This window comes from Neofelis nebulosa, chromosome 10 (assembly GCF_028018385.1).
Source record: "Neofelis nebulosa isolate mNeoNeb1 chromosome 10, mNeoNeb1.pri, whole genome shotgun sequence".
NCBI lineage: Eukaryota > Metazoa > Chordata > Mammalia > Carnivora > Felidae > Neofelis > Neofelis nebulosa.
The window spans coordinates 85,805,106-85,825,830 of record NC_080791.1 but is presented as its reverse complement, the minus strand read 5'-3'; the positions used below and the strand labels follow the sequence as shown (position 1 = coordinate 85,825,830).

At 32.9% G+C, this 20,725-nt stretch overlaps 1 protein-coding gene across 7 annotated transcripts in view; it reads left to right on the top strand.

The window, feature by feature from the left end:
* The window catches only part of IMMP1L (inner mitochondrial membrane peptidase subunit 1), an 83,512-nt gene that overhangs the window by 23,312 nt on the left and 39,475 nt on the right, over window positions 1–20,725 (top strand). For 2 of the 7 annotated variants that reach the window (XM_058688545.1, XM_058688546.1), the window contains one exon: window positions 8,084–8,343. The exons of the other annotated variants lie outside the window; for them this stretch is intronic. The gene's annotated coding sequence lies outside the window, so the exon portion shown is untranslated. The remainder of the gene's footprint in view (window positions 1–8,083; window positions 8,344–20,725) is intronic. 7 annotated transcript variants of the gene reach the window in all.

Here is a 20,725-nt window from a genome sequence, read left to right as displayed (position 1 = left end):
ATGGTATTTTAAATTAATTTAAATGATTACATGAGAAATTTATTATATTCTGAGAGTAACACATAATAAACATTGGAAAAGATTCTGAAATGATTATAATTTCTTTTACTCTAGGCCTTAGATGTACAGTAAAGTGGCATATAGTTTGTGATGGTATCAAAATAGTATACATATAGATGTTTAGACATAGTAAAGAAATAGATTTAAGACTTAAGGTAGTAGCTCTTTGGTTTACTTTATTAGTGCATTCAGTCTGTTAACCATCGTGTCATTTTGTATAACTTCTTCATTTTACTGAAGAAGAAACTAAGGAAGGCTAGAGAGATTGAGTCACATGGACAAGGTCATGTAGCAAGTTGGAGCTAGAAACCAGATCAACCTGTCTACTTGGCAGTCACAACTTAAAACAAACTAAAAAGTGAAATCAGGATATCTTCTTGAGTGTGTACAGCCATTTAAGTGGAAAATTTGCCTGACTAGCTTTCAGAAATCATCAGATGTTCTTTTGACTATTCACCAAGAATTGGCTTAGCCTAGAGAGTTCCATGTTTGAAGCCCCCCAAATGTTACCACACTTTATCATAGATCATTTTCTAAAAGACAGCTATAGTATATCCTAATTTTGAGAATTTTATTTTGAGCAATCCCTCATTCCTTAGGCTATTATTAACAAATAGTATATTTCTCATCTGTTTATTTTGTAGATAAATGAATCTTATCCTTTTATGTGCCAAAACTTTTTTTGTATGAACATTTTTACATAATGTTTCTAAAATTTAAAGTTTACCCATCTGTTTTCTTTTTTTTTTTTTTTAATTTTTTTTTTTTCAGCGTTTTTTATTTATTTTTGGGACAGAGAGAGACAGAGCATGAACGGGGGAGGGGCAGAGAGAGAGGGAGACACAGAATCGGAAACAGGCTCCAGGCTCCGAGCCATCAGCCCAGAGCCTGACGCGGGGCTCGAACTCACGGACCGCGAGATCGGGACCTGGCTGAAGTCGGACGCTTAACCGACTGCGCCACCCAGGCGCCCCCCCATCTGTTTTCTTAAACAGTACAAATGGAGTATAATTTAAGGGTTTGTTTGTTTGTTTGTTTGTTTTTATGGCTCAGAATTGTCATTGTAAACATCAGTCACTTCAAAGAATTTATGTGATTAGAGACTTTTGCTGCATAGGACTGTTCTCCTAAATTGTCCTAGACTAATAGGCTTTTATGTCCCATGTGCTACTTGTGATGTGTGATGTTTTGTTTTACCTTTGTTAGGTAATTCTTGTTTCTTGGCTTTCTGTTCATTATATTGACTCTAATGTTAAAATCAACATTGTTTGGGTAAGAGCTTAAGTATGGTTCTGCCATCTACTGACTAAGGGCACAGAAGGTGTGGCAGCTTTTTAAAATTTATTTTGGGTTCATCAACTAGATTTGCCACTTTGTTTCGGAGTTCTGAGATAACCTGATGGCTGGTTTCTGAACAATTGAAATGCAACATAGATTACAAATACCGGTGCGTCCTTATTTGGGGGATTAATTATCGTGTACACATTTTCTTATAAAACAGTGATATTGAAACTGAATTTGCTTAAGGACTCCTTCAAATGGGAAGTCCAGTGGACCTAAGTGGGCATTTTCTAATTATAAAATATTTGATAGGATGGACATTGAAATAAAAACAGTGTATTAGTTGACACTGCCATTTGAAAATGGCAGTCATAAAAATTAAAGCACCTTTGAAATTATAGCTTTTTAAAGGACAATGTAGAAGTCACATGGATTTGGTTTCATGAAAACTTAAATGCCTCAGGAAAACATTCATTTCAAAGTGAAATGCATTTGACTGCTTACCCAATTATAAACCACTAAATGTTAATTTAAAAAAAAAAAACTGGAATGGGAGAGTATATTTGTTTTTAGATGACAGGAGATAATTGGGAGGAAAGATAGATAGTTTCTATCCCAGTACATTAGGCATCAATATGATGATTTCTTATGTCAGTGAGGTGTTTTTTTTTTTTTTTTAATTTGAAAATTCCTTTGTTTTAATTTATGTGAACGGATTTTAATTCTGCATTAGGGGTAAAACAAACAAAGAGCTTTCTGTAGTTTTTTGCAATTAGAACATCGTTGGCAATTGCCTTATGAACAAATTATCTTAGAGGCCAAATGAGAGGATTAGGTTTTCCTAGGATACATCTGAGATGCATCAGTGGTGGAAGTGCAAAATGACACAACCCTCGTAGAAGACAAATTGGCAATTTCTAGGAAAAGACCAATGCATTTAAACTTCTCTGTATACTAGTTCCAGAAATTTATTACAGATATACTTGTGTACTCATGTAATACTATATGTACAGGAGTTTTCACTGTAGCATTTTTGCAGTAACAAAAGATTGGAAACACCCCTACTGTCTATCAGTAGGGTACTGGTTAATGTGAACTGTGGCATATCTATACAATGTAAAACTCTACAGCCGTGAAAAAAAAAGAAAGGATATTTTCTATATGCAGATTTAGAACATTTTGAAACATACGTTGTTGTTTTAAAAGAGCAAAGTTCAAACAGTGTATGGTAAATTACTTTTTGCATAAAGGGGGAAGGAAATAAAAATACATACTCCTATTTGCTTGTATTTGCAAAAAGAAAATCTGGGAGGTTATGCAAAATCAAAATCCTATGTGTGGATGGGTGAGGAAAATGGAGTAGATGGAACTTTAACTGTGTATCATCTAGATTGTTCTTAATATTTAAATAATGTGTTACTCATTAAAAATAGTTTTGTTTCATTTGTAAATCATATAAGTGGGAAAGAAAGGGGTAAGTCTGCTACATTTACCACAGAAATTAGCTGATTTTACTCCTTTATCTCCAGATCCTGGTAAGCACTGAATAAGTATTTGTTACACAAATGAAAATTGAACTCTGTAATCTTTAGATGGTCTCTTTTAGCTTATTTCTTACTTATTTACTTATGAATTTATTCTTTTAGCTTATATCTTAAAGTATCTTTTTAATATGAGAAAAACAGTAATGTAATCATGTGTTGATTCCAGTATAGAAATAAAGGAAAATATTTAAGTGGGAGGTAATGAGATACATTGTTTAGTTTATTATCGTATTATCAGGAAGTTTTATTTGTATGATAGTGGTATTAAGGAATTAATTATATTTTCTTTTAACTTCATTGAGAAGTAAAATAGTTCTCTATTAAATTAGGTAATAAGCTTTCATAATTAGCAAATAAAAGTTTATGAAATTTGAAGGCAAAGGGGGAGATGGCAAACATATATGTTAAGCTGCCTTACTTTATTTTCTAACATATGGGCAAATGTTCCGTCCTGAGATTATTTTAGGTCTATTATATAGCAGCAGCAGCAATTCCTGACAGAAAGACCAGATACCTCTGAGTCTGGTATTAGAGTTTGGGGATGGGGGAGGAGAATAGGGTTGAGTGGCTTTTGCTCTTCTGTTTCAAAGAATCCAGGAATTTGTTTCGGCTGTTGAGTTGAAAATTTGAGTATTCAAATAAGTAGTATAAGAATGCTTAGTTTTCACTTTTAGATTTTATATATGTCACCTGTTTCTAAATTTCTTATGACAAGCATTTTGGTATACTATTTTTGTGTAAAATTGCCTTTTTAAAGAAAATTATATATACAGAGAAGGGCACATATTAAAAGTAGATGGCTCAATGAATTTTTCAGAAGCCAAATACACCCATGTAACCAGCACCCAGATAAAGAAAAGAAACATTATGTATGTATTTTATACATACAATTAGTCAGTATAATTTTTTGTGTCTAGTTTCCTTTGCTCAACATTATGTCTTGCTATTCATCTACATTGCATGAAGTTGTGGTTGGTTCATTTTCATAGCTCCATTCCATTATATGACTATATCACAATATGTTTAATCCATTCTGTTAATGGACATTTGGGTGGTTTTCCATATAATGCTATTATAAACATTCTAATACATATTTCTTGATTAATATATTTGCATATTTCTTCTGAGGATGTCTATCAGTAGAGTACTGATTAAATGAACTGTGGCATATCTACACAATGAAATACTCTACAGCTATAAAAAAAGAAATGATGTTCTCTATGTTATATTTGAAAACTATTTTTAGAAGCTTCTTTTTAATTATTTTTATTTTAAGTAGGATTTTTTGTGAGCATCCATTTGTGTCCAAGTTATGAACATTCTTAAGGCCTTCTGTGATACTTTTTATTATTCAGAAATATTTTAGATACACGTTCTGATTATGTGCCATTAGTATATTGCAGAAAAGTGTTTTATATGTTTTACTTTGTATCTTAATAATGTATATCGTAAACTTCATGATTATTGTATTATTTAATTTTGCATTTATATTTCATATTGAGAGTAATTACCTATTTAAAAATGCATTTTGTCTCTGATCACAGTGCTGAGATTAAAGAAAGGCAGTTGTACTGGACTCTTAACTAAGTACTTAGATATTTTTCACTTGTCATTACATTTTTTAGTTTAAAGCATCAAGTTAAATATTATTTTATCCTGGCTTTTATTTTAATTCATGCATTTAAAAACTGAAATTTAGATAAAAGATAGTTTCAAAATAAATTCAGTATATTATTTATGAGTGGAGCAACACATTAGCATTGGGTTCACAATAGATCATATCGCTTTTATTCCATCTTACAAGCTTAGCAGCACAAACAGAATAATCAACATATTATTTGGCTGTCATCTGCTGAACAGAAACCAGAGATCACAAGGAGGTTTTCCCTAGCTGTGGTGATGGCCTTTTTGTTCCAAGCCCCCATCTGGGAGGGCCATGGTGTGTTATCATATGGAACGCGGGGTTTTCTGTAATCTGCTTAGCTGCACTGCAGTTTGAATCTTCATTCCATGTTTGTGTAATTTATAATTTTAATGAGACCATGGCTCTTCTGGGCTTTGAAATATATTAAAAGCTCTTTTGTGCATATGCTTTTGTTCTTGCTTAATAGGCTCAGTGTATTTAAAACTGATGAATTTTTATTCATGAATTTGGATGTCTGGGGATTAACTTAGACTGAATATCATTACACTCATATATTGATGGTTAGAAAGTTTTTTTGTTATTATTTTGTTTTTGTGTGTGTCTCTGTGTCTGTGTGTGTCTGTGTGATACTTGTTACCAGAAAAGGAAAGAACTTATATAATTTTGAAAGACTAGGAAAAAGTGACATGGCTGGATCGTAAAGAATTAATTTAGATTTTATCCATGTTATTTATTCATACTCATATTTCATGATTAGTCTTAGTATTTTAGATAAATGTTATAAAGAAATAATTATGAAAAAGCAACTTTTAAATGAGTTAATACTTTATGTACTATTGTTTATATTGGAATAATATTCCAGTGTGTGACAAAGACAGGCTTTGTATTTTAATTGTATGACATCAATTGTCTGGCCATACTAAATCTGCCATTAACTTTCTTGAATTAAATTAGGTATATATTTTATATTTTAACTATTTGTAGTCTTTCTTATTTCTGTAAAACCTTAATTAATGGAGTTTTTAACCTACATTGGTGTATATAATGAAAAGACTAATGGAAAAGCATTACATGCTTTTTATTACATGCTTCAAATCTCTGTAGTTATTACTTATAATGTATTTTTAAAAATGGAATATAAACAATTGTACAGTCCTTTAGAAGAAAACCATGGCCCTTTTTAGATCCAGACATGTTTTTTTGAAGTTGCTATCTATTGGATTCAATTAGGGGTAACATATAGACTTACTAGTCTTTTATGAAGTTGCCCAAGGTATATATTTTTTTTGTAAAAACCTGTGTTTAATAGACTAAAGCATTTTGTAACTATAAAATATTGTTCTTTTTTGGTACATGGTGGTCAGCAGTCTCGTTGGTCCCTTCTTCTCCCCCACTACCCTTAACCTAGAAATGTGAAATAGAGGCAGAAATGACAGCATTTTGTTCTTTTCTAAGCTAATCTATCAGATTTGACACTGAAATGTTTGTTCTTCTAGAATAACTCTCTGCTTTAGTATTTATTAGTTGTGCAATTTCAGTTAGTTTAGGAATTTACTGTTAAAAATGTATGATCTAAAGCAGTGCTGTCTAGTCGAAATATAGTGCAAGTCACTTAAGTATTTTATTTAATCCATTATATCCAAAATACTATTTTCAATAATATGAATTATTTTATTGTTTTTTTGTACTATGTCTTCAAAGTCCAAGTGTGTATTTTATACTCACAATACATCACAATTTGGACTAGTCACATTTCAAGTTCTCAGTAGCCATATATAGCTAATGACTACCTTATTGAACAGTGTAGCTCTAAAGTTCTACAGAAATGTGTATTTTTTGCATTCCTCATTAATTTTCTAGCTATATCCTATTCAAGACGACCAAAGAATGTTCATGGACTATCTAATTGAAATTACATACAATGTTTTTTATAGCTCTACAACTGATACTATTGGTATATATCTGCCTGATTAATACACAAAATCAGAATTATGTTACCTGATTCCTGTCTACTTATCAGATATTGTATAGATATGCTTAAATATATTGTGATAATAAGGAAATAATGGCTAATGTAATGGATGTAGTATGTTCCTCAGCAATTGTGGGCAAATCAAACTTGTCAGACGTGTTTTAAGTATACCAAGGAGCTTAGTTTTATAAGAATCTCATGGCAAATCTTAATATATTTTTTTTAAGTAGAGAACTCCTCTTCACATTCTTAGAATTTTTCTGCATAGTTATTTGTGGGAACGTATATGTCTCTTTTCACGTAAGTTTGCTTAGAGCTCATACTGCTTTAAACTTCGTAGAAAAAAAACAAAGTTCTCTAGGATTCTATACATTTTAAATGCTCTGTATATATTCAAATAGGAGAGGGAACGTCTTTAAGTACTTTAGAAGCACGTAGTTAAGAACTATAAAACATTGAATGACGATTTGAATTGATTCAAATATTTTAAAGTGTAAAATGATCAAGGTGATGTGTATAAAATACTGTCACTACATGTACTTTATAAAAAGTAGAGACTTTTTGTGTAACTGGTTCTTGCTCAAGTATGGTTTTGAGAGAAAATCTCAAAAGGAGATCTCTGAACTTTCACATTTGAAAATTTTAACACTTTAAAATTTTGAGGGAAATGAGCTAATTTTTATGTAAACTAACTTTTATGTAGATAATTACCTGATGCCTGTTGTATCCTTTTACTCACTTAAATTTTTATTGACTTCTCGGTGACTTCTGCATTTAAAGTGTTGACACAAAATGTTAAACTATTCTTTAAACAATACCTCTAGTTTCTTGGAGATGATAAATCCATCCATTGATTTCCTAATTTTATTATGTACACAGTCAATTGTAATCCAAGATTACAGCAAACAAGATGTTAATTTCGAGCCATAATCTATGTACATTTCAATTACAGAGCATGATTGTTATAGAAGCACAGAATAAAAAGGAATAACATTTGTGCTATCCTCACAGGAGCTGTCAATAAAAGATGTAATAGGGGATTTAGGAATCTGGAAATGGCCAACTAATTTATGTGAATCTATTTTATTTCAGCTAGAAAGACCAAGCTCTTTTTCGTCTGCACTGCATATTGCAGAGCACAGGCTGTCTATAGAAAACCAGGCGGCTGCATATGGATAGTCCCTTGATATCATTCACTTGCTGTGTAATCTTATTATGCAAAGTTCTAATCTTCACCTAGAATGAATGCCTCTGGGTCAGAATATAGTCATATCAGGGTTTTTGAGGTCATGTTTTGTGATCCTTAGCTTATTCTTCTAAGTAGAGCTGGGATTTAAAGGGTATTCCCCAGACGCTGGCAGAGATAGACAGCAGAACCTGCTGCCTTTTTGGAAGACAAGACCAACATGAGGTCCCTGGTAGGATTAAACTTGATTTGTAGCTGTAGGATTTTTTAACAGATGTATTATTGGACAGGGAATAGGGGGCCACCAGCACAGCAAAATTGAATCACGACTGGCATTCTCAGGGAGTTTGCTGCCTGCTAAAACAGCAGCTGCATGTGGATTTGACTTCTTTCAGGTGAAGCGACTTCCAGTCATTTGGAAAGGATGGGATGAAAAGGAACCTTGGTGATAATTTTGATGTCTGCAAGATTTAGTACCAGTGTAATGGGATTATCGGTAACACCTTCACTGCAGAAAAAGCCACCTGGCGCTATAACTGGCAGCAACTGAGAACTAATCCTTTCCCATCTCTTGGATGTCATTCACGAAGCTCAAAGCGATTTCTACCCTGCTAACTGTGATTAATTTTATAAACAACAACAACAAAAAAATCAGGTGATCAAGGCAAAGAATGTGCTTTTTATTAATTATTTTTAATGTTTAGCCTTATTATAAGCTATACGACTTATAAATTATATAAGGCGTGCATAAACTATATGTATGACTTAAAAAATGTATTAAAATGTTCAACTAAAAAAGTTGATTAATAATATCTTTTATACTTTTTCCAGTTGATTGACAGTGTATTTGCTGTTGGTAAAGATTTATATTTGAGATTAAATATTAACTTAAATACTTTAGTGTTCTTTTGGATATAAGGTCATTATCACTAAATTAATCAAAATATCTATAGGTGTAAGGAATTCATCATACGTTTTACCTGTTTATTAAAGACTGCTTTGATTCCTGCTGATTAAATGTTTTTAGCGAGGTAAACCATTTTTAATGGTATAAAAATAGACATTTATATTTTTGATGATTAAGGTAATGCTATCTCAAACCAATGAAAAGAGCTTTCTGTGAAAATATATGATTTTAATATATAAAAATCCTAAAATAGCTGATATTAATACTGAGTGACATTTTTTAAAATCAGAAATTCTTATTGAAAGTTTTCCTTTAGCAGGTAGAGGTTTAGTTATTTGCTCTAGAATCATGTATTAGTTAATTGAGGTTTTTGTTTTTTAAGCATTTTATGTCAACTAAAAACTTTATCAAGTACTTTGTTTAGAGGTGTTAATTATTTTAATATTCTTCTCCTACATGGTCCAGAATAAACTGAAAGAAAATGAAGTGAAATTATCCCATCAGTCACCCAAACAGTATGCAACATAACTGCCAAGACTAGAAAAGATAATTAGTGTTGTCAGTGTTATGATCCTAGAGTACTTACTTTTAAAATATTTATTCATAGAACTTGATTTTTATCTTATTGTTTTTGATTTAGTAGCTTTTTATTAAAAAAATTATAAAACCTTAATCTTAATATAAAAATTTAACTATGTATAGGTGAATAATTTTTACAACTGTAAGAATTATTAAAATCTAATTATTATGCACAATGCACTGATTTACTTGTAGCCTCTATTTAAATATAGTATGTTTTATTCTTCATAGGAGATCTTTATTAGAAAAATCAATAGGTAATAAGTTTATGTAGAGATCTTTGATTAAACCTACTTAGCAAACTTGTCATTATTAATTGATTTTTTAAACTGATTTCAAGCTATTGTATTCCAAAATGTGTTTCTTCATTTGCTGTCACATTTTAAATGAATGAGAAAGCTTAACAATATTTTTACTGAACTGCATTATGTTAGTTTATAAAGGAAGTTTTTAGCCTTCTATTTGTATTTTTACTATTTGAAAAGGTATTCATTTAAAATTCTATCACAATGGAAAGGTCTATCCATGGAATATGTAGACTAAATTCTTTTTCTTATCCTGATAACATAATCACTTATATTTTAAATACAAACTGTTTGGTTTATGTGTAATTTCAAATTATTTTGCCAGCTAGTGCGTTTTCTCAGGGTAACTTTTTATGGTAGTTAATAATATCTTATAATTATTTTTTAAAATGGCTTTCCTTTCAAAAAATTTGTCTCAAAGCTTTTATTAAACATAGTATTTACTTTTCTGCTTTTTAAATCAGCTATTTACTGAATGGCTCTTGAGAGTATTTTTTCCTTCTCTGTTCATAGGCAGATTAGAGACGGTTATTTCTTTTGGAAAGCCCCAAATAAACTCATCTTAATTAAATTCACTGTAAACATACAAGGTCTTCTCAATGATACACATTCTTTTTAGGTAGATTCATGTGAACTTAATACCTTATTGATAACTTATGAGAAATTTGACTCATCTTTAGAAGCTACAAATAATAGATTTATTGGCACAGGTGACTGATAATATTAGTAGAAGTTAACAGGTGATTTTGGACTTAAGAGAAAGGGATCTAGACTGAGAGAAACGAGAAGAAATTTTTAAAAAGGAGTAAGTCAGGTGTAACAAAAGCAGGATGGGAATCATAGGAATTCTTGATTATTTAAGAGATTCTAAACTCTTTTTTCTTTTTCAACAATTTATGAGACTTGATATCTCTCCAAAGGGCCATACATGAACTGTAGACTGGCACAGTGACAGCTAACCTATGATAATGCTAAATGATAATATTCCATTTGTTTTTTTGTTTTTTTAATTTTTGTTAACATTTATTTATTTTTGAGACAGGGAGAGACAGAGCATGAACGGGGGAGGGTCAGAGAGAGAGGGAGACACAGAATCTGAAACAGGCTCCAGGCTCTGAGCCGTCAGCACAGAGCCCAACGCGGGGCTTGAACTCACGGACCACGAGATCGTGACCTGAGCTGAAGTCGGACGCCCAACCGACTGAGCCACCCAGGCACCCCTGTTTTTTAAATTTTTTAAAATGTTTTATTTATTCTTGAGAGAGCGAGAGCAAGAGAGAGAGAGGGCACGAGTCGGGGAGGGGCAGAGTGAGAGAGGGACACAGAATTGGAAGCAGGCTCCAGGCTCTAAGCTGTCAGCACAGAGCCTGACGCGGGGCTCAAACTCACAAGCTGCTAGATCATGACCCGAGCTGAAGTCGGATGCTTTACTGACTGAGCCACCCAGGCTCCCCGATATTATTCCATTTGAATGAGTACCCTTCAACTCACATGTACAACTTGTATATTGTTCTGAAATAGATGGATCATATGTAATCATTGGGGGATTATTGGTGGATGAATGGGATGGTTTTGGTATTTCACTGTTTTGGAAGCTGTTATTTGTGTTAAAAGTGTTAACTGCTTATGGTTTATAAATATAAAATGAGTTTTGATTTTGGATATATATAAGAAGTGAACTTCAGAAAGTAACACTGAAGGTGTTAAAATCATTGCAATGTTAGCATGATAAAGTTTGATGATGAAATTTATAGAGTTCTCCCAAAGTTAACATTCAGTTTAGAATTAATGAATGGATAAATTTTGTCAAATTCCTGAAAATACTGAGTTTGTCTTAGTGGTCTCAAATGACAGCATAAAGTCCTTTATAGGGCTTCCTTCCTGGGAGCTTATTAAAACTAGATTCTGCAGCCTTGCTTCCACAGATTTTCATTTATTAACTCTATGATGGGAGCCTGGGAGTTTGTTTGTTTTTGGAGTTTGGTTTTTGAATTAGGTTCTCAGATAATTTTGATGTTGCAGTCACATGCAAAGCAATATTCACTACTTTAAACCTTAAAGTGAAGGCATTTATTTCCTCTGGAAATGCATTAAAATAAATAGGTTCAAATAAAGTCTTCAGAGATTATGGGGATCAGAACTGTTTAGTTTGTAGTTGTAGAAAAATAGCCTCTGCACAACTCTTACAGTAGGTTTAACATTATGGATTTGAACAATTCTTGAGCAGCTCTGAAGGTGATTTTGAAATGGCAGGAATTTGAATTACTTTGATGGGAGAGGCTGCTGTGTAAGAGTGAATTATTTAGCTCTTGAGCAGAGTACACCATTCAGCATCCATGTCTTAGCGAGTCTGTTGTTCTCTTCTTGTCACAATAACTTCCATTCAGGGTCTGAAACGGACATATATCTTTCAGTTATTTTAGGTATAATCATTATATGGGAAAATGTATTTTGTGTAGATATTTTTAAATTTGAGAAATTACAGAAGTCTCAGGAATGTCATTCTTGTCCAAATTAAGGTAAATGTAGTAAAACTATGATGGCTGGGAGTTTTCTTCTTCATCTGTCCTCACCTTTCGTTAATGTGAACACTTCTTTAAATGCTAATATATTCATTAACTGTTCTTCTCGAAACAAAAAAAAAGTTATCATTTTAATCACTTCTTTGGCTGCTTATACTTTAAAATGAATGAGTTTTTGTAATTTGGTAGTCTCAATTAACATTCTTTACTTTTTTTCCCTCATATTTCTGAAACAAAATGTTTTCTTTTCTTTTCAAAGGAATTCTAGACCTAAACCATCAGTTGGATGTTTTTGTTTTTGTTTTTGTTTTGGTAGCTTTGGGTATTCTGCAATCACTCTAAGGCTACTTTTATGGTTAGATCTAAATCGAGATCTTAGATTGTACCCCTATCTAGAGTTCACTGCTTCACCTTTATAGTTGGCTTAACATCAGTCTGACTTCTCTCTTTCCCATATGCCTGTTTATTATAGTTTCCAAAAAATTTCTTTATTTTAATTGAAAGGCAGTATAGCATAATGGTTGACTTGGCAGCCCACCTGCTTCATTTTGAGTTCTGGTTCTGCTGCCTATGAGCTGTGTTATTTTGAATGGTTCCTTAACCTCTCTGTCCCCCAGTTATTATTATTATTTTTAATCTGTAAAATGAGATACTTAAGTTCTCATAGAGTTATTGTAAGAACTAAATGAGTTAATATATGTAATTAGAGCCTGGCACACAGCAATAAGTACTATTTACGTAGTTGTTGTTGTTGTTATTTTGGTTGGTATTGGAGGTTTACTTATGTGTAGTGAAAGAAGCCCTTATTACCTGTATCCACTTAGTGTTTTCTAAGTTTGTGTTATAGGAAGAAATTTTTTTTTAAATTTTTTAATTACTCACACGCACACATGATTTGGGGAGGGGGCAGAGATGGAGGGAGACACAGAATCCGAAGCAGACTCCAGGCTCTGAGCCGTCAGCACAGAGCCCTACATGGGGCTCAAACTCACAAACCATGAGATCATGACCGGAGCTGAAGTGGAACACTTAACTGACTGAGCCACCCAGGTGCCCCAGGAAGAAATCTTTTTATCTATAATGTAGATAACTGTTGAAAGTAGATATCAACTTTGTACCTTTATGCCAGTATTATATAGAGCTTTAATATATATACTGTATACTTTATTCACAGTATTTATTGTATATTTCTTTTCCTATATGTGACAGTCACAATTTTTAATTTTTCATTTTTTTCCTCACATTTCTATTTCTGTTAATTGATAGAGTACATAAGCTCTCCTTTAAAGGAATTTAGTCTCTACATTGGTGAATCAATTTCTGAAAAAAGTAAATGTGATAGAGAATAAAAACCAACAAATTCCATCTCCGATATAGAGTAAGAATTCTTTATGCTAAAGTTTCCCATCTTTTTTTCACAGCACACATGGAATATGATAAATTAAATGACACAGCAGTAAATGACTAGATGAGCAAAGCTGCACAAGGGTAGTTGTCACCCTAACAACTTAGAGCAGTGGTTCTTATATGTTACTGTGCTTCAGAATCACCTAGACGACTTGCTAAAACACAAATTCCTGAGTGACACTCCCCACTTTTCTGATTACATAAATCTTGAGTTTGGCCCAAGAATTTGCATTTCAGACAAGTTGCCAGATGATGCCCATTCTCCTGGTCTGGGGACCACACTATGATAAATACTAGTTTAGTGTGTTGGTATCCTGGTGTGGTAGATGGTAGGTCTCAACCAAGCTGTCTCGTGTCCTAGTTCCCCGAACCTGTGACTGTATTTCCTTACATAGCAAAAGGTACTTTGCAAATGTAATTAAGGACCCCGAATGGATATTCTGGGTGGGTTCAATGTAATCACAAGAGCCCTTAAAAGTGGAAGAAGGCAGAAGAAATAGTCTGAAGGAGATGTGACTATGGAAGAATGGTCAGAGGGATGCAGTGCTGCTGGCTTTGAAGTTGGAGGAAGGAGCCACAAAGCAAGGAATGTTTGCAGCATCTAGAAGCTGGAAAAAAAACATAGAAAGGACTCTCTCCTAGGGCCTCCAGAAAGGAATGCAGCCCTACCAACACCTTGATTTTTAGCACAGTGAGAGTTATATTGGATTTCTGACCTTAAAACTATTAAGATAATAAATTTTTAAAAATTTTTATTGAAGTATAGTTGCCATACAATATTATATTGGTTTCAGGTGTACAACATAGTGATTCAACAGTTTATACATTACAAAATTTTCAGCATGAGAAGTATAGTTAGTTGCTCTCTGTCACCAAAGTTACTACAGTATCATTAATTATATTTTCTATGCTTTACTTCTCATCTCCCTGACTTACTTACTTTATAACTGAAAGGTTGTACCTCTTAGTGCCTTTCATCTATTTCATCCATCACCCCTCCCACAACCCCAATCCGCTCTGGCAACCACCAGATTATTTCCTGTATTTATGAATCGATTTCTCCTTTGTTTTGTTTTTTAGCTTCCACATATAGGTGAAATCGTATGGTATTTGTCTTTGTAACTTATTGCACTTAACATAATATCCTCTAGGTCTATCCATGTTGTCACTAATGGCATGATTGCACTTTTTTTTTTTTTTTATGGCTGAGTAATAAATATTTCATTGTGTGTGTGTGTGTGTATATATATGCCATATTTTCTTTATCCATTTGTCTATCAGTGGACACTTAGATTGCTTTTGTATTTTGGCTGTTGTAAATAATGCTACAGTAAACAAGGGTGTATATATTTTTTCAAATTAGTGTTCTTGTGTTCTTCAGGTAAATATCCAGAAGTGGTTATTTACTGGTTTGTATGGTATTTCTGTTTTTAGTTTTTTGAGGAACCTCCATACTCTTTTCCATAGTTGCTGCACCCGTTCACATTTCCACCAATAGTGCATGAGGTCTTCCTTTTCTCCACATCCTGGCCAACATTTATTCTTTTTTATCTTTTTGATATAGCCATTCTGACTGGTATCAGGTGATATCTCATGGGTTTGAATTACATTTCCCTAATGATTAGTAATGTTGAGCATCTTGTCTTGAATCTCTTAGCCACCTGTGTGTCTTCTTTGGAAAAATGTCTACTCAAGTATTCTGCCTATTTATTAATTGGATTATTTGTGGGACTTTTTTTTTTTTTTTTTTTTTTTGGTGTTGCGTTGTAGGAGTTCTTTATATATTTTGGATATTAATCCTTTTTCAGATATATCATTTGTAAATTGTCTTCTCCCATTTAGCACATTGCCTTTTAATTTTGTTGATGGTTTTCCTTAACTGTTTAAAAGCTTTTTAGTTTATGTAGTCCTATGTTTTTTTTCTTTTCTTTTGTTTCTCTTGCCTGAGGAGACAGATCTAGAAAAATATTGTTAAGGCTGTTTGCTTACACGTAGCTGTCAAGTTTTCCCAACACCATCTATTGAAGAGACTGTCTTTCCTCCATTGTATATTCTTGCCTCCTTTGTCATAGATTGACCATATAAGTGTGGATTCATTTCTGGGCTCTCTGTTCCATTCATTTGTGTGCTTCTTTTTATGCCAGTACTGTATTGTTTTGATTACTATGGCTTTGTAGTATAGTTCAAAATGTAAGATAATAAATTTGTGTTGTTCTAAGCCCTAACTTTATAGTAGTTTTTTACAGCAGCAGTAGGATACTAAGACATCTGTAACCAATTCTCCGTTTATCAGCTGGCTCCATGCTGAGAGTTCCCAGTCTCTGCTCATGTCCTCAATGCCTGAGACTGAGAAAATAGCCTGGAGCATTGGCTCCCTGGTTTTCCCACCATCAAACTGAGAAAACTACCAGTATCTGAACCCACCTTGTTTTCCTTCTTATTATGTTGGAGAAAGTGCCCCAACTTCTGTAAAAAGCCAATCTACTTTTGTTTGTTCCCATCCTCTCTGGCCTTGATTGATTGATTGATACACACACTCGCATGTAAGTGCATGTGTGCCTACCATGTGATGTATTTCTACGTATGTATATACCTGTGCAACCACTACTTGGGCTTAAATATGTGCCCTACAGATTTAATTATTTTTCTTACCTCTGTCATCACCACTTAGTTTTGTTTGTATTTGGCCTTCATAAAATAGAATAATATAAATTGAATCATATAACATGTATGGAATCATACATCTTTTGTGTCTGTCTTTTTCACTAATATTATGTGAGATTTATTTATGTTGTTGCATGTATCAGTATTTTATTCCTTTTCATTGCTGTGTGGTGTCCCATTGTATGAATATACCACAATTTATTCATTCTCTTAATGGTTGGTATTTAGGTAGTTTCTAGTTTGGGGATATTATGAATAAAGCTGCTATGAATATCTTTGTATGTATCATTTAATGAACATAAGCAGCTCTTTCTGTGGCATATATATCTAGGTTAACATATCTAGGTTAACATATATCTAGGCTGAATCTTAGGGGTAGGTACTGCCAAACACTTTTCTGAAGTAGTTGTGTAAATTTATCGTTTCCCCAGCAGTGATTGACAGTTTTACTTGCTCCACATCTTTTTTAACTTTTTGTATTGTCTTTGTAATTTTAGCCACTGTGGTGATTTTATGGTAATATCTCTTATAATTGGCAATTCCCTGATAACAAATGATGATGAACTTTTCATATCAGCTAATTGGATATCCTCTTTTGTGAAATCTCCATGTTTTTTGCCTGATTTTTGTTGTTTGTCTTTTTTTAAATGATTTGTTGGAATTCTCTGTATATTCTGGATGTGCCTTTTCCAGACACATATGTAGATATTAGTATCTAGTTATGATATTTGCTCCTTGTCTGGGTTTTTTGCCTTTTTAAAAATGGTGTTTTTCATATACAGAAGTTTTTAATTTCGGTAAAATCAAATTGAGCAGTCTTTTAGGGTTAATATTTTAGCCTTACCCAAAGGTGATGAAGATAGTCTCCATTTTCTTCTAAAAGTTTTATTACTTTACCATTCATATGTTTGTCTGTAATCTATCTCACTCAAATTAATTTTTATATTTGATGATGTTATGGGTCAAGGTTTTTTTTTTCCCCCAGTATGCATATCTCGTTGACTTAGCACCAATTAGTAAAAAGACTAGCATTTTCCTGCTGAACTGTATTAAAACCTTTGTTATAAATCAGATAATCATATAAGTGTAGCTCTTTTATTTGGTTCTGTTCCTTTGATCTGTTTGTCTACATTCGCCACATATAATACTCTTCTGTAAACTAACCATAAATTATGATATTTGAAGTAAGTTTCTCCAGTTTTGTTCTATTTAATGTTTGCCTTGGCTATTCCAGGTTTTTTGCATTTCTATATATACCTTACAATGAGTGTGCCATTTTGTACTGGAAAAAGATTCTCCACTGGAATTGTATTGAATCTGTAGACCAATTTGAAGGGAATTGATAACCTTGCAAATTCTTTGAATCCATGAACATAGGTGTATCTTTCTATTTGTTTAGGTTGTCTTCATTTTCTCTCAGCAGTGTAACGGTCTTATACATGTTTCCTTTGACTTTGTTTCAACTATTCGATGCTTTTTTTGGAGTTGTCATATATGTTATTTTAAAATTTTGTTTTCTAGTTGGCTTTTGCTAGTATGCAGAAATTTAGTTATTTCAGTGAATGAATGAATGAATAAATTCAGTTTCAGTGATTTTTTGCACACTGATCTTCTGTCAAGAGACTCTGCAAATTCACATGTTTATTCTTTTACTGTGTAGAGAAATCCCATTTGTTAATGATGACCTTTTAACTTCTTCCTTTCCAGTTTCTCTCTCTCTCTTTTTTTTTTTTTTAACTTTATTTATTTTGAGAGAGAGACACAGGAGGGGCAGAGAGAGAGGGAGACAGAGAGAATCCCAAGCTGGCTCCACGCCATCAGCATAGAGCCTGATGTAGGGCTCGAACCCAGGAACCATGAAGTCATGACCTGAGCTGAAACCAAGAGTCTGATGCTCAACCAACTGAGTTGCCCAGGAGCCCCTCCAGTTTTTATTTCTATTTTAGTGAATTGTCATGTCATTGGTTTACCATTAATATGATGTAAGTCCTAAGATTTTGTTATTGTTGTTTGTTTGTTTTTGTAGATAATTCTTGTAGGTTAAAAGAAGTTCCTTTTTACTCCTAGTTTATCAAAAGAAGTGCTGAATGTCATCAGATACTTTTACTGCAGCAGTGTGGGTGATCATGTGATTTTTTAAAAATCCTATTAATATGCACAGGTTAATTTTAAAATATTTTGCCAACTTTCTATTCTTGTAATATACTCCATTTGCTCATGCTCTTTTTTATATACCATTGTATTCAATTTGGTAAGTTTTGTTTAGAATTTTTTGTTATCTATGTCGATGAGACCATTGTTTTGTAATTTTCCTTTCCTGTTATGCTCTTGTCAAGTTTTGGTATCCAGGTTATACTGACTGCATAAAACCAGATGGGAAGTATTCCTTCATTTTCTATTTACTGACAGAGTTTATGGTTGATGTTATTTCTTCCTTAAATATTTGGAAGAATATTCACTGATAACAGTGAAACCATCTGGGCCTGGATTTTTCTTTGTAGCAGTATTTTTATTTATTTTTATTTTTTTTTTTTTTTGAGAGAAAGAGAGCAAGTGGGGGAGGGGCAGGCTGGGAGACAGAAACCCAAGTTGGCTCTGAGCTGTCAGTGCAGATCCCTATGCAGGCTGGGACTTATGAGCCATGAGGTCATGACCTGAGTTGAAATCAAGAATCCGAGGCTTAACCTCTTGAGCCACCCAGGCGCTCCAGATTTTTAATTTCTTCTCTTCAGTCTTGATAAATTGTATCAATTAAACTTAAATTTAACTTAATTTAAATGTTAGAATATTTAGGCTAAAGCTTTTTATAATGTCCTTTTATGATCTTTAGTGTTTGTCAGATCTCTTGTGTTGACTTTTTTAATCCTTAATACTGGTAATTTGGGTTCTCTCTCACCCTGATTTTTCCTTAATCAGATTTGCTGGGGTTTATCAGTTTTAACTAATTTTGTTAAACAACCAGCTTTTGTTTTCATTGAATTTTGCTATTGCATGTTTGCTTTTTATCATTGATTTGTGTTATTTTTTCTTCATGTTTTTTGGTTTTAATCTGTGCCTCTTTTTCAGTCTTTTTCAGATAAAAGCTTAGGTCATTAATTTTCATCCTTTTTTATCTTATTTGTTAAAAGCCATAAGTTTTCTTCTTACTGCTGTAGATAGCCCCCACAAGTTTGTATGTGTCATATTTTTCTTATTGTTCAGTAAAAAATGGAAATTTTTAAAGATATATGTTCTTTAAGTTCCAAACATTTGCAAATGCTCAATGATCTTTTTGTTATTGATTTCTAATTTAACTCTCCTGTTAAATATTTCAGAAAATATACTTTGCATGATTTTTGATCTTTTGAATTCTTTTTTTTTTTAATTTTTTTTTTTTTCAACGTTTTTAATTTATTTTTGGGACAGAGAGAGACAGAGCATGAACGGGGGAGGGGCAGAGAGAGAGGGAGACACAGAATCGGAAACAGGCTCCAGGCTCCGAGCCATCAGCCCAGAGCCTGATGCGGGGCTCGAACTCACGGACCGCGAGATCGTGACCTGGCTGAAGTCGGACGCTTAACCGACTGCGCCACCCAGGCGCCCCTGATCTTTTGAATTCTTAAAATACTTTTATTCTTGTGAAATATTTCTTTTTGTCTGTAGTACCACCTTAAAGCCTGTTTGTTTTCAAATTGATATAAATAAATGGTGACTCTGAATGGAATTTCTTTCACTTTCATAATTTCTGTGGCGTAATATTTAAAGTTTGTGACTAGGAAATGTGTTTTTTTTTAAATCTAATCTGACAATCTTCATCTTTTAATTGGCAAATTCTTTGAGATTTAATGGACAATATTTTTGAAGTAAGTCTACCATCTTTCTATTAGTTTTGTGTTTTTGTCCTCTGTTTTATTTCTCCTGTCTTGTCTTCTTTTGGAATCAAAGTATTTTTCCTCACTCAAATCTTTTTTTCTTATATTAACTTATTAGTTATATAATCCCTTTTTAAGAAAAGTTTTTATAAATATTTTTATTCTTTATATTATATAACATGAATTTTTGGCTTTTTATTAACTCAAATACCACTGTCACACTTTCAGAACTGTGCAAAACTTATTTTAACTTCATTTAAGTCCCTTCTACTTTTTGTGCTATTACTTATGAAAGTAATACTTCAGATTGTCTTACAGCCCTAAAAACATTGTTGTCGTTGTTTAAATGTTTTCATTATCTTTATCCAAACGTACCCTTGAGTTTTCTTTGTACCATCTTGCTTTTGCCTGTTTCATTTTGTTTTTGCCTGAATTACTCCTTTAGTATGTATTTTATTACAGATCCACTAGCAAAAAAATTTCTCAAAATTTGTTTTCTGAAAGTGTTTTTTAGTTTTGTCCAGATTTTAAGGGATTTTTCACTGATTCTAGATTTACAAATTGGTAATTTCAGCACTTTAAAGATGATATTGCATTTTTTTCTGGTTTCCATTTTTCTCATAAAAAGTTAGCCATTCCATTCCATTCCATTCTGTTGAACAGACAAAATTCTTCATTTGAAAATAAGGTAGTCTGGGGCGCCTGGGTGACGCAGTCGGTTAAGCGTCCGACTTCAGCCAGGTCACGATCTCGCGGTCCGTGAGTTTGAGCCCCGCGTCAGGCTCTGGGCTGATGGCTCGGA